This window comes from Anomaloglossus baeobatrachus, chromosome 12 (assembly GCF_048569485.1).
Source record: "Anomaloglossus baeobatrachus isolate aAnoBae1 chromosome 12, aAnoBae1.hap1, whole genome shotgun sequence".
Lineage (NCBI taxonomy): Eukaryota > Metazoa > Chordata > Amphibia > Anura > Aromobatidae > Anomaloglossus > Anomaloglossus baeobatrachus.
Genome location: NC_134364.1, coordinates 25,187,691 through 25,202,977, shown reverse-complemented (window position 1 = coordinate 25,202,977; position 15,287 = coordinate 25,187,691). Strand labels below are relative to the sequence as shown.

At 46.0% G+C, this 15,287-nt stretch overlaps 1 protein-coding gene across 3 annotated transcripts in view; it reads right to left on the bottom strand.

Moving 5' to 3' along the window:
* The window catches only part of NIN (ninein), a 108,809-nt gene extending 97,276 nt beyond the window's left edge, over nucleotides 1-11,533 (bottom strand). For all 3 annotated transcript variants that reach the window (XM_075330108.1, XM_075330109.1, XM_075330110.1), the window contains exon 1: nucleotides 11,405-11,533. The gene's annotated coding sequence lies outside the window, so the exon portion shown is untranslated. The remainder of the gene's footprint in view (nucleotides 1-11,404) is intronic.
* Nucleotides 11,534-15,287: the final 3,754 nt, after the last annotated feature.

Below are 15,287 nucleotides of genomic sequence, written 5' to 3'. Positions count from 1 at the left end.
CGCCTTCTCCATTCTGACAGTCCATGAAAATTGCGCCGATTTTGATCACTCAGATCAGACACGTCTCCGCGACTTGCCACAGACAAAACAGTCTGCAAAAAAACATGGATCTGTGGAATGCCCCATAAACTATCACTGGTTTGAGCACCATTTGCAAAATATTAACTTATTTATGAGCCCTTAAAAACTCATCTGGTGCAAGTGACCCAAAAAAAAGAAAAAAAGAAGAAAAGTGAGAGCTCTTAAAGCCAACCAATCCGGTCCAGGTGAGAAGTGGAGATGACCATTTTCACCTCTGGTCCTCTGTTGAAGTCAGTATCTTCAGCACCTCTTTTGCTTCCTACGTCCTGCATGTAATAACCTCACAAGGCCTAGTAGGCGACAGAAGTCCAAAAAAATATTAGGCAGAGCACTGGCAGACACAGTCAGCACGGGGCCCCTGTGCAAGAACAGTATAAGGGCCCTTGAAATCCAATAGCTCATCATAATGTACAAATCCATCTGCTTTGGAGGTATACGTGGCCCCTTTATCTCTTGGGACTTAGGTTGCACCAATATGTCCACTCTCTGGTTACAGAAGATAAGTCATGATGGAAGACAGTTCGTAACTGGGTGCCACAAATCTCTTTAATCATCTCCAATGAGAATTGTTAGATTGGTGGGACAACCATGGAGCTCCAGTACAGGAGACCTGTGAACCTTGCTCTCCCCAGAGTTCAAGACAAGGACGACGTACATAGAGGACAACCATGGATCTCCAGTACAGGAGAAATGTGAACCTTGCTCTCCCCAGAGTTCAAGACAAGGACGACGTACATAGAGGACAACCATGGATCTCCAGTACAGGAGACCTGTGAACCTTGCTCTCCCCAGAGTTCCAGACCAGGGCCATGTACATAGAGGACAACCATGGATCTCCAGTACAGGAGACCTGTGAACCTTGCTCTCCCCAGAGTTCCAGACCAGGGCCACATACATAGACTGTCTCATGCACCATGCCACTCTATTCCAAATCTATGATGTGGATGCTGCACACGAACGCTGCCATTTCAATAAGGATTAAGCAGAACGATCACAAGACCATGGTTCAGCAGCCATGTCTGAAGCCCATGGCCCCAAAACCTCCTTAATCTTGCAGGTAAGACTAACACAACATCATGAATGCGTTGCCACATAATGATGTCGTGAGGCTTACTCATCATAAAAAGCACCAGGATTGGACGCAGGTAGGAGCTTCGCAGGGCTCTGGCCACGGACTACTGACGTGACAGCTGGACAAGGTCCACATCCTTTTGCTCCACTCTTTTAAAACATGTGGGCACAGATTTCGAGCAGAGTGACAGGGCGCATATAGACCAGATTATCCCTTTAGGTAGCAGCCAGGCATCTGTAGAGGTTGCAATATTCACTCTATACTAATAGATACTTGGTTTGGCAGAGTAAACCATGGCTGCCACCAGCTGTAGAAAGGTGAATTGGCCAAGCTGCAATACTACACCTGACCTGTGGACAAGAAAACCTGTAGAAACATGCAGCCTCGAAATGCGTCAGTCACAGTGCGGAGGCCTTAATGATCATGTAGCCATACAATAGGCGCCGTCATGAATGAGATGTGCCATATTAAATGGCAATTACCTGGGTGCTGCCTGCTGGAGGATAATGATCCAGGCTCGCGTGGTGAATATGTATACGTGAGAGACGGCGCAGTGATTGCTGCTGCTCTTAAGTTTGCAGACAATGTAACGATCAAAAATAATCAGGAGCTATTCAGCAGGACTCCGGCTCCCCCACCACCCAGAGCGACAGCCGCCATTGTCTGCGCCTCACTGTGCTGCATCCGCTGGGATAGTCACTTCTGTGTCTCCATTTCAGTCACGCAAAAGTTTTTAAAAAAAAAAAAAAAAAAACATACCTAGTACCATAAAAAAAAAATAAAAAAAAATCAAATACACTTTGTTTCCATTCAGTGACAGCAAGTAGTTTATGAAATCCCATTCTTGTTTATCTCCAGTGTCTGGAAAAAATAACCTTCAGAGGCTCAATTTTCATTTTATCCAGTCAATTTTTTTTTTTTTTAATATTTTTTGCATTGTTAGTACGAACAGCTCTCCACATCGCTGGAGGTCCGACCACCGGGGCATACACCGAGGCCTCTTGAAGCAGAAAACTGGGCTCTGGAGAGGATGGTCTTAATCGGAGCCTCAAATTCCACTTTGTTCATTGGCTAGGAGACTGACAGAATGCAGTGGACATGACAAGGCCATTTCCAACAGTCCCGTAGAGAGTTAACAGAACAGGTTGAGGGTGCACGCCACCTCTCCAACACGGGGGTCTGCAGACACCGATTATGGGCTCTCATAAAGGGGATATGTACAATCTTTTAAAAAAAAGAAAGTATCAGCTCATTGCCAAATGCAAACATGTCAGCTCACCAGGAAATATCCATCATCATCAAATCCAGGTGACCGGATCTTCATGGCTGGTCTCCACGAATTTCAGAAGACGCAAGTAGAGAAAGTTTGATCCAGCAACCGAATAGTTAAAATCCCAATTTATTACAAAGAAACATTAAAATGAATCCATAGAAAAATAAAACTTCTGTGAAAGTCAATGGAATGAAGTACAGGGCAAACTGACGCGTTTCAGACAAACATGTCCCGTCAGATACGAAGGCAAACCTTGAAGGGTTAGAAATAAAGAGGGACATACCCAGCGCCCCTCTAAATGTAGCAGTTCAAGTCTGTAAATATCGGTTATAAGATGTGCATAAATTGCACTCACCTTATTGAAAGTTGGATCAAACTCATAGATCCCTTCGGATCAACCTCCATAAGCGCCGTCCTGATCCGCTGCTCACCAGGATTTGATACACTGTGAATCACCTCCACCCGAGGATCACAGGAGACCAGTATATTAAAGTGATTGAAAATCCTTCAAATCCAAAAAGATGGCGCGGATCTCAAAATATATTTTAACAGAAGAAGTTTTATTTGGCTATTAAATATTACAACGCGTTTCGGCTAAAAATCTTACAAAAAGACCCTTCTTCAGGTAAAATAACATCTTATGTTATCTGAAGAAGTCTGTGAGGTTATTATACCTGAAGAAGGCTTTTTAAGATTTTTAGCCGAAACGCGTTGTAATATTTTTTATCAGCCAAATAAAACGTCTTCTGTTAAACTATATTTGGAGATCAGCGCCATCTTTTTGGATTTGAAGGATTTTTCAAGCACTTTAATGTCCTGTCATAGGCAAGACTAAGGACAAGCTCGTCCGTCCAAAACGGATCAGCAGCTTGCGCTGCACCCATACCATGGACTTTACAAGCTCATAATAGGAACGTAGCCTATAAATCCTTAAAAAAAAATTTTTTTATATTTTTAAAAAAATTTGGCTCCATTGATTAAAGGCCTTAAATAGTTGAAATGATCCAACAACCCGGAAAGTCCAATAAGAATCTGAATGTGACTAATTCACTTCTGCCCTTTTCACACAGCCCAGATTATACCGGTGACCCGTGTACAACGCGGCGGCCTCAGACTTTATTATGTTCTGCAAATTGGCTTACTGAAATCCCGTTAGTAATAAAGCTCCGGTACATTATACCGCACAGGACAGTCATTGCTGGAGTCAGGCCTTGTCACAGTGGAGCTTACAGTCTAATTTCGTGACTAGAGGTTCAGACAGCAGGGTCCATCAATTCAGAAATCGGGCAGCATTCTTGAGTATGGTGGTTGTGGAACTACAAATCCCAGAATGCCCGTCTGGGTACACAAATTTGTACAGGTTGGAGATCACTACTCTATGGAAGCTATGTATTGTGGACTATAATGAATTTACCATTGGGCAGTATTATAGCTCACAGGATTGCAATGTACAAAATCATTAAACTTAAAAGGGATATTCTAGAGTTAAGGTGGCTTTACACGCTACGACATCGCTAAAGCGATCTCGTTAGAGTCACGGATTTTGTAACGCACATCCGGCCGCTTTAGCGATGTCGTTGCGTGTGACACCTATTAGCGATTTTGAATCGTTGCAAAAACGTTCAAAATCGCTCATCAGTGACATCCCCCCTAATCTCAATTATCGTTGCTGCTGAGGTAACGATGTTGTTCCTCGTTCCTGCGGCAGCACACATCGCTCCGTGTGACACCGCAGGAACGAGGAACCTCTCCTTACCTGCGTCCCGCCAGCAATGAGGAAGGAAGGAAGGAGGTGGGCGGGATGTTCGTCCCGCTCAACTCCACCCCTCCTTTTCTATTGGGTGGCAGTTCAGTGACACTCTGATGTCGCTGTGACGCTGAATGAACCGCCCCCTTAGAAAGGAGGCGGTTCGCCGGTCACCGCGACGTCGCAGAGCAGGTATGTGCGTGTGACACTGCCGTAGCGATAATGTTCGCTACGGCAGCGATCACCACATATCGGCCGTACGACGGGGGCGGGTGCTATCACGCTCGACATCGCTAGCGATGTCGTAGCGTGTAAAGCGGCCCTTAGACTGCACATAAATAAACAATTCTCTTAGCTCCTTGTCCGAAGCTCTACAAAAGGAGCCACTGCCCAGACAGATATATAGGAGGATTTGGTATAGTTGACCTGTATTGCAGGCAGGAAACCCAGAAGCAGATTGTACAGGTACATAGAGAGACTCTGCTACGTACAGGAGTATGTCTACGTACCTGTATTCTAGAGGTGAAGAAAATATTAAGATTTTTTTTTAGTAGTTTTATATGAACAAACAAAAAAAAAAAAAATAAATTAAAATTTCTTTCCAAATTACAAAAAAGTCATTTTCCTTTTCAGAGACTTGAACTGACATCCTCTACAGTTGCAGACAGCAGCTTCATGTCGGAGCCACAGGCTCTGCTGATGTCACTGGGAGAATATAGGGTTGTGTGAGGATCGCATCGCGCTGCCCAGACCGAACGGCCGCTCTCCTGCCAGGAACATGTCAGCTGGATAGAAATATATGAAGCTGACGCGCCCAGGTCAGGAGAGCGGAAATGCTGCCATTTTTCTACAGGTGTCCATACCACACGATACTAACAATCTTCTCTGATTATTGCGTGTTTGCTGCATTTCTTTCATGCGTTTTCCCTCTTATTTGATGCATCATGTTTTTAATACTGCAGAAAAACTGATTGTGCCTTTTTTTTTTTTTTTTTTTGAAAGGGGGAGAGGAAAGAGGTGGGGGGAATTGAAGCCTATAAAAGAGGGGGGGGGGTGGGAGAAACATGACCGCACAGTTCAGCAGCATCTCAATCTGTGAATCTTTTTGTTCTTCCAAAGGGGGGAAAGTGTAAACATGGCCTAAGAGAACACTACCAGAGAGCTGCATATTACAATGTACAGCCCCGAGACATTTTATCTGTTACCTGACGATGTCTATAGCAACCAATATGGCTGCCATTAGAGCTCGCTGAAAACACAAGTGAAAAGAGCGAACTGACAGCACAAGTGTCTTTACAGGCCTGCACCTGAGCAAGACAGAGACTATTTACTATAGAAAACAAAAATGGCATCCTTCACCAAAGCTTGCGATGAATCAAGCACTGCATTAGTAGTAGATGTAGGCCTCATGTATCATGTATACTCTGCCTGTAGCAACCAATCAGAGCTCAGATTTCATTTTTTTCAGACCCAGTTTAAGAAATGAAAGCTGAGCTGATTGGTTGCTATAGGCAAAAAGGTTCACTTTTACAGATAGGCCGCATCCACATTCCCACATGAAGAACGAATCAGACATTGTTTACACGGTGTGCTGTTCAGAGCCTTCCTCAGGCCAGTTTGCCCTAATGTAAGCCAACTGACAGCCTCATGTGGGGAGTCCTCAGAGACTAGGGTCGCAGACACATCGAACTACGGCTGTCTGAATTAGGTCTTAGGCGATTTTGATAGTTGAGGCCAAGGGTCATGTGGAAGGGCAATACAGTCATGGCCAAACATGTTAGGACCCTTAAAATTGTCCCAGAAAATAAAGTATGTCCCTAGAAAATTACTACAAATACACATTTATTTCCTTTATGTGTATTGGAACAAGAAAACACACACACACACACACACACACACACACACACACACCTCTGGGGGCGAGGGATGACAGGGCAAATTGGACATAATATTACACAAATCCACAAAATTTCGGAAGACAAAATTGTTGTCACCTTTCCAAAATTATAGCTAAACAACTTTGTTTCAATCATGTGACGCTTGTTCAAAACTCATCTGTGGTAACTAACAAGTGTGGGCAATATGGAAATCACACCTGAAACCAGAGAAAAACTGGAGAAGTTGACTCAATCTTTACATTGTGTGTGCCACACTAAGCATGGAGAACAGAGAGGAGAAGAGAACTGTCTGAGGACTTGAGAACTAAAATTTTTTTCAAAAATATCAAAATTTCCAGAGATCTTTAGGTTCTCTTGTCCACAGTTTGCAACATATATTACAACAAGTGACACTGTACCTAATCGACGTGGACGGTAGAGAAAAAAATTGAAATGAAAGGTTGTAACGCAGGATAGTCCAGATGGTCGATAAGCCCCAATCAAGTACCAAAGAAATTCAAACCATCCTGCAGTTTCAGGGGGCATCAGTGTCAGCACAAACTATCCATCCACATCTGAATGAACCGATAGGGAGGAGACCCAGGAGGACCCCACTGCAGACACACAGACATAGAAAAGCCAAAATGTATGAGAGTAAACAAAATCCTTCTGGGAAAGAGTCTTGTGGACAGATGAGACCAAGATAGCGCTTTATGGTAAATCATATTCTACTGTTTACCGAAAATGGAATGAAGCCTAAAAAGAAAAAAAAAAAAAAAAAAGAAAACAAAAACACAGACCTCCAGTCACACATGGTGGAGGTCAGAGATGTTTTGGGGTTGTTTTGCTGCCTCTGGCATTGGGGGTCTTGACTGTGTGCAAGACTTCATGAAGTCTGAAGATTACCAAAGGATTTTGGGTGACAATGTAGTGTCCATTGTCAGAAAGCTGGGTGTGTGTCCTAGGTCAGGGGGTCTTCCAGCAGGACAATGACCCCTAACACTTCAAGAAGCCCCAGAAATAGATGGAAACAAAGCACTGGAGAGTTCTGAAGTGGCCGCAATGAGTCCGGATCTAAATCCATTGAGACCTGTGGAGAGATCTGAAAATTACTTTTGGGAGAAGAGAAGAGAAAACGCCTTCAGCGACTGATTGCAGGTATTTATTCCAAAGGGTAAAGGGCGAGCAACCAAATATTAAGCGGAACGTGTCCCATTTTGAGAGTTGTGCAAAATTATGTCCAATTTGATTTTCTTTGTTTTTGTTCCAATACACAAAAGGAAATAAAACAAAATATGCAATCATTTTCTTTGAGAAATAATTCCTTTTCTGGAACAATTTCAAGGGTGCCAACACTTTTGGTCACGACTGTTAGTCCACTGTGCAAAATGGGCGTACTATGAATTTGCATGGACTGTTGCCAGACTTGGACGGTGTGCACCAAACCTACGATCCAAAAAGTATGGGGCGCTGCGAAATGAGGGATATAAGTAGCTCTATGGATGACAACAAATATGGCCGCCATTACGACTGACGTCACTTACATTCCTCAGTAAGGCATATCAGATGCAATTTGGAAGTGGTCACCGAATTTGCCGGCAGATTTACCATTCGGACGTCTGACAACCATTACAGGAAACGTACCGTAGGTTGTCAATCTTTCCAGAGAGCAGGTCTGGAATCCGCGCAATGGCTACAGGACGTACACACAGCAATGCCGGTGCCCATGGCAGCGTCACACGAGTCGCGCTCACTACAGGTCACCTGGGACTATAATTTAGGCCAAAGTCGTTCCCTACAGAGACAAAGTCACTCAGCAGCTCCCCTAGTAACGGAGCAATGCTCCGGAGAGAGCCCCAACCTAAACATTACACACCCCGCCCGAGGCGGGCAGACCGGTGCTTCACAGGAGCGCACAGCCCTAATTATACACGCGCCACCAAAGCCTGCAATTGTCAGGAGCTCAGCTTACTGTTTGCTACATGTTACCCAAATATAAAAGGATAGCAACAAACATGTCAACGGGAATCCACGGCAAACACCGGGCCTTAAAGGGGAACACACGATATAAAAGCGGTTCTATAGATTTATACAAAACACGGCTGCTGCCAGAACCAGTGCCACTTTAAGGGTATTTGCTGCAGAAAGTTTTGCAGCTGACTTATATGGAACAATCACATTCAGATTAACTGAACCAAAAAGTGTTAACTGATTTTGGAAAACCCATATCCCCTGGCTGCAGTTTGTAAATAACACACTGTACCTTATTCACCCTCCCCAGGTCCAGTGCTTGGTCTCTGTCACTTCATAGGGTGGGGGGGTGTTCAAGTTTTTGAAAACCACTATGCAGTTAAACAAAAAAAAAAAAAAAAAGCAAATCAACCGTGCACTAGTCACCCTCTTTGGGTCCAGCGCTGAATCGCCACTGCTATTGTCTGCAGTGCTGATGTCATGTCAACAACGCTGCAGCTAATCATTGAGCTCAGTCTGTCAACTCGGACGCAGCAGTTGAGCTCAATTATTGGCATCGATGCAGCAGACAGTGGAAGCCGTAGCAGCAATTCAGCCTTGGACCCAATGAGGGTGACTGATGCACACATTTTGTAAAAAAAAAAAAAAAAAATAATAATATCCTTTTTAACCCTTCATCTTCAGTCTGCACCAAGATAAACAATAGCAATCTGCTGTTATGACGGCATTTTTGCTGCATTTTCAGAGTTTTTGGCACAGTTTTGAAGTAGTGTTTTAAGTACAAAAACCTGCTTTTTTATGGGGTTTTTTCCTTCAGATTCCTCATGGAAGCCAATAGGACAAGAACACACTGTCTTTAAGCGCACAGTGGACGAGTTTTCTTGGCATCACATTCACTTTGCTTGCACTGTTTGGGTATATTTACGCATGGAGATTTTGTAGCATCTGGAACATAATACACAGCATCACAGTACCAGTTTAATCAATAAGACTCCTGAAATCTCATACACACGCTGGTTTTTTTTCCCCCGTATGTATTGTGACCCATGCTGCATTTTTTTCCAAAACACAGCATGGCAATTCTTTCCGCGCTTTCATGTGAATCAGTGAAAAACGCTTACATTTTTTTAAAAAAAAAATAAAATGCACGATTGTCGGCAACTTTTTTTTGCCACCGCTTTTCAAAAACACGTGTGAACATACCCTTCAATACAGAAAACATGGCTGAGCTGCAATACCAGATCCTGCCTGTAGACCAAGGGTGGCGCTGTTTCTCACAGAAAGTAAGCACGAGTTTCATCCTGCACATTGACTGTAGCCATGAAAGGGCACATTATGGATGAAGAGGCTGTGGATTTTACACAACTACAACATGCAATTCAATCTCTATATCTGGCTGCGCAACATCACGCGTTGTCCAGGATCAGAAAACAATGCACAATGCAGAAACAGCACCACACCTGTCCATAGGTTGTATGCGGTACTGCGGTTCAGCTGACTGTTGGGGTCCTGCATCTGAGACCCTACAAAGTAGATAAAGCCAAAAGCTGCGACAATGAATGCGCATCCATGTACCGCATAGGTAGGATCGGTCCGCCAAAGGGATAAGTGTCAGGTCATGCTGGGAATTGTAGTCCTGGAACAGCTATTATTTACAAGTTCAAAGAATCTCATCATATGGGTGGCACGGTGGCTCAGTGGTTAGCACTGCAGTCTTGTGGCGGCTCAGTGGTTAGCACTGCAGTCTTGTGGCGGCTCAGTGGTTAGCACTGCAGTCTTGTGGCGGCTCAGTGGTCAGCACTGCAGTCTTGTGGCGGCTCAGTGGTCAGCACTGCAGTCTTGTGGCGGCTCAGTGGTCAGCACTGCAGTCTTGTGGCGGCTCAGTGGTCAGCACTGCAGTCTTGTGGCGGCTCAGTGGTCAGCACTGCAGTCTTGTGGCGGCTCAGTGGTCAGCACTGCAGTCTTGTGGCGGCTCAGTGGTCAGCACTGCAGTCTTGTGGCGGCTCAGTGGTCAGCACTGCAGTCTTGTGGCGGCTCAGTGGTCAGCACTGCAGTCTTGTGGCGGCTCAGTGGTTAGCACTGCAGTCTTGCAGCGCTGGGGTCCTGGATTCTAGTCCCACTAAGGACACCATCTGCAAGGAGTTTGTATGTTCTCCCCGTGTTTGCGTGGGTTTCCTCCGGGGTCTCCGGTTTCCTCCCACACTACAAAGACATACTGATAGGGAATTTAGATTGGCATCACTGTCCCCATTGGGGCTCACAATGTATGTAAAGTGCTATGGAATTAACAGCGCTATATGAATGAATATTATTATTATCATCATCATCCACAAGCCTGGGCAACCAGATCAGCCAACCCAAGTCCAAACCCCTCCTGCCTGGTGCCGGCTGTTCCCCCCAGGCAGTGTGAGCTGTCAGCCAGCACATGACAGGCAATGGCTGCGTGTTCAGACCAGGATCTACCCCAAGAATTCAGCCTGCGCTGCCCCTCACCCAGGAATTCATTCATTTCTTAAATTGCAAAATCCATTTCTTGAACATTTTTGGGTTTTTGGAGAAGTTTGGGGGCAATCAATGGGCATGCCATTATAGATCTGGGCACTGGGCGGACACAGACAGAAGAGGGCCCCTGTCCAAGAAGTGTGGATGGGCCCCATAACACCATAATGAACAATTCCACCTTCTGTGGCCCCCTGTGCAGCTGCACCCACCAATGATATGTCCAGCCCTGGATCTTGGCGCATTGTTCCCTTCTTGTGAAATATGTGGGAGATTACACATATATACACACTCACCGCCATACATTGAGGGATCGCAGAGCAGCTTGCTTATGCAGCAATCTCCCACCTCCCAATATTACAGCTCTAGAGAAGCAGAAGGCCACCTTATCTATACATTAGGGTAAGTAAACACCAGGAGGATGAAGAGCTGCAAAAAGCCAACATTTCTCAATTAGGTCTGATGGCGACCAAATCTCATCAGCGCTGATTGCAAACACCTAGATCAACCCAATCACAGGCTCCTTTAAGAGAGTATGTCCCCTACAATCAAGAGCCAGGTGCACGCTCAGCAGCAAGGAGCACGCACAGGTCAGTGCCAGCACACTGGAGGACAGGCCCTGACATTTAACCCATTCACTACCAGACACTTTTTTTGGGCCATTCTGCTCAGCAATGGCTGATGCCAGGGTAGTTCTATGCCCATTACCAATTGCAAGGAGGACAAACAGAATCCAAAATCACTGGCATGCAATGGGCACAGCATAGGATGATAGGGTTCACCCCCAGCGACCACCACAGAGGAGGAATCTACTGGAGACATCCGGAAGATGGAGTACAGGATGCTGCAGGCTCCCAGCCCCCTCCCCCCAAACCGTTACCTACCCCGATAGTCACTGTGTCCTCCGGGCTCTCATTCTGGGGGTCGTCCTGGCTTCCAGGAGGGGGGCGCCCAGGCTGCAGGAGATGCCAGCTCCCTCTGCTCTGTTACTGGGAGGTTTGAATGGTTTGGTACAGGAGGAGGAGGGGGATGGGATGTGACGCTGGAGATAGGCGTCATATACTGGGAATGGATCCGGCGCCCTCTGGAGGCGAGCAGGGGTTACTACAGGAAGCGGAGATCATGGAACAATATAACAAACAGTATCACTCTGCTCCAAATCTGTAACCATGTCCCTTCTCTGTAGCATAAGCCATATGGTATCATTGGTAGGGTGGGCGACCTCCAGGACCCCACAAATGCAGGAGCTGAACTCCAGATTGATCCATTCTACCTGCCCTGGATACATTGTAGCAAAAGTGTTGTGCACAGGGTTTGCAGCGTTTTGGACGCTCCGTATTTTCGCTGCGTTGCCCAGTGGATGGGATTATAGAGATCTGCTCGCTGTGCGTCTTCTCTCCGCAGCGTAAACTAAGATGCGGCGCAGCTTCCGGAGCGCAGAATGTGAATGTATACTCCTGCGGAGACGCGAGTGTCCTCAGGGGGACAAATCCACTCTCCCACACAGGACAATAACGTCTCCGCAAGAGGCACGACCCCGCGTCCAGAACGCAGCGTCTCCTGGTCATCCGCACGGACCCTTATTAGATTTACAGAGGCTTTTCATCCTGTGGTTGTTTCCCATTGATTGGCCGCAAAAAGAGGTCTTTATAATGATGAAGAGTGGGAATTGTTAGGTCAGTGTAGAATTAGGGCTCGTGCGCACGTTGCGTAATTGCATGCGTCCTGCGTCCCCTGCACATCTATGTAGATTGTGCATGATACGTGCGCACGTTGCGTAATTGCATGCGTCCTGCGTCCCCTGCACATCTATGAAGATTGTGCATGAGACGTGCGCACGTTGCGTAATTGCATGCGTCCTGCGTCCCCTGCACATCTATGTAGATTGTGCATGATACGTGCGCACGTTGCGTAATTGCATGTGTCCTGCGTCCCCTGCACATCTATGTAGATTGTGCATGAGACGTGCGCACGTTGCGTAATTGCATGCATCCTGCGTCCCCTGCACATCTATGTAGATTGTGCATGATACGTGCGCACGTTGCGTAATTGCATGCGTCCTGCGTCCCCTGCACATCTATGTAGATTGTGCATGATACGTGCGCACGTTGCGTAATTGCATGCGTCCTGCGTCCCCTGCACATCTATGTAGATTGTGCATGATACGTGCGCACGTTGCGTAATTGCATGCGTCCTGCGTCCCCTGCACATCTATGAAGATTGTGCATGACACATGCGCACGTTGCTTTTATGAACGCAGCGATTTGGGTGCTAAAATTTTGACCCAAATCTGTGCGTTCATAAAAGCAGCATGTCAATTATTCCGTGCGCTATGGATGCAGCTCCCACTCTGTCTATGGTGGGGGCAGCAGCCATAGCGCATCAAATCGGGGTTTTTTGTACAGAAAAACTGCATCCATTACGCAGTTTGACATGTGCTGTCAAATCGCTGCAGAATATTCAGCAGTTACGTGCGCATGAGCCCTTACACTGTATGTGCTTAAAGGGAATCTGTCACCAGGTTTTTGCTCCCTCATCTAAGAACAGCATACTGCAGAGGCGGAGACCCTGATTCCAGCGATGTGTCACTTACTGAGCTGTCTGCTGTCGTTTTTTTTATAAAATCAGTGTTTTCTCTGCTGCAGATCTAGCAGTTAGGCTGGAGTCACATTAGCATATGGCATCGGATGCGAGAGCAATAGATGTGATATGCTAATGACCCTCGTCAGGCTTTGCTGCGAGCGTGAGCCGAGTGTCATGTGACTGTGACCAGATCTTGCGATCGGGTCACAGCTGCGGAGGGGAGGGCGAGCGCTCCAGAGGAGAGTAAGGGGTTAATCCCCCCGCATCTCCTCCATTGCCAGCCTGTGCATAAAATCGCACTGCACTTGAATGACATCTGAGTGCAGTCTGATGTTTCTCTCGCACCCATACACTTGAATGGGTGCGAGTGACACGGCTCTTGCAGACAATCACAGCATGATGCGATTTGTTTTCTATTTTTATTTTTTTTTTTTTTTTTTTTTCCCTCCGTACATTTAGAGCTGAGGAAAAACTCGCAGATCTGAACTGCAGCATTGTCGTAAATGGGGCCGAGTGCACTGCGAAATCTTTCTCGCATTGCACTCGTGCGAGTCATATGCAAGTGTGACTCCAGCCTTATACAGAGCTCATGTATATGCTGGACTACCTGCAACACGCCAAGTAGTCCTGTAATGATAAGCTACTGCTGAGTAAACAGTGATTTTATCAAAACTACACTGCACAGCCCAGTAAGTGACACATCACTGGAATCAGGGTCTCTGCCCCTCCATTATGCTACTCTCAGATTAGGCGGCAAAAACCTGGTGACAAATTCCCTTAAAAAGAGTTCTCTGGTGAAAACAAGGTATCACTTATTCCAGGGATGGTTGCAGGGGTGGACATATCATTGGTGAGGGTCCCAAGAGGTAGGGACCACATCTACCTCCAAAGCAGGTGGAAATGTGCATTCTGATGAGCTATAGGCCCTTATATTGTTCTTGCCCATGGGCCCTTTTCTGCCTGTGTCCACCCTGGGTTCAAATATTGTTCTTGCACAGGACCCTCTTCTCTCTGCGTCCGCCCGTGGATCGGTGATAAGTTACTGATCGGAGGTGGGACTTGTAGGGATCAACAGAACAGGGAATTTTGTATCCTAAATGCAGCACTTTTATCCCAATTTCAAAATGTGGGGGGTTGATCTGGTCAAGCACCAATATGAGCTTCACCTTTTGACTATGAAAGCCATAATCTCTGAAGACCCCTTTATTTTCTATGCAAAGGATAGGTGAAAACTTATTGATGGTGGGGACAAACTGCCAAGACATGTACGACCACCAGAATGGACACTTCTATCTGCATTAGACTGGACTGGTGGTGCATGTACCCAACTGCCGCTTCATTCATTTACCATGGGGCAGCTGGAGAAAGCTGAGTGCAGCGCGTGTCAGCCCCATAGAGAATCATTGGCGTGGGGGTCCAGCACATACTCCATTCCACCGGAGAACACCTCTTAAGCACAGGCATAATGGCCTTCATAGTCAAAATGGGGGAAAGCTCATTCTGGTTCTGACCCACACCAACCCCTCCATACTAAGACCACAGAGCCCATTGCTTATTTACCCAGCCCAGTCTCATTGTTCATTACATATGACGCCTTCATTGTTGAAGTGACATATTGTAAATGGCTACATAATGCTATGTATGTGGATATGCTCTAAATGTCTGAGGTTGGGAATAACCTCATAAAGAGTTTGGTCAGGATTATAGCGCCACACCTGTCTGTAGGTCGTGTTTGGTATTGCAGCCTATCTCTTTCCAAGTCAATGAGACCAAAATGCAATATAAAAAAATCCACCCAAGGACTCGGAAATGTATCATTCCCTCCAATATATTTACAAGCAGGACATAGTTAACTCCTTCCTGACCTCAGCGGTGTCATACGGACTCGTTCCCACCTATTAGACCATATGGCGTATCCTATGGAAGGCTTTGTTTCTTTTCACATCATTGATTTCATCAGACAATATAGAACCCGCACAGGATGGATCTGTAAATCGTTGCTCGTTTACTTGTCCTCATTGATTGTCATGTTATAACATTCAATAGGTTCAAGCATTGAGTCAATTATTGTATATGATGCCTGGAAAACCGGTGCGAGGTGTATTGTGACCAGTGCAGATACTGTATATCTATCTACACATGGGGCTTATATCTGTACATAAACGTGTTCATGGGGAACAGTCA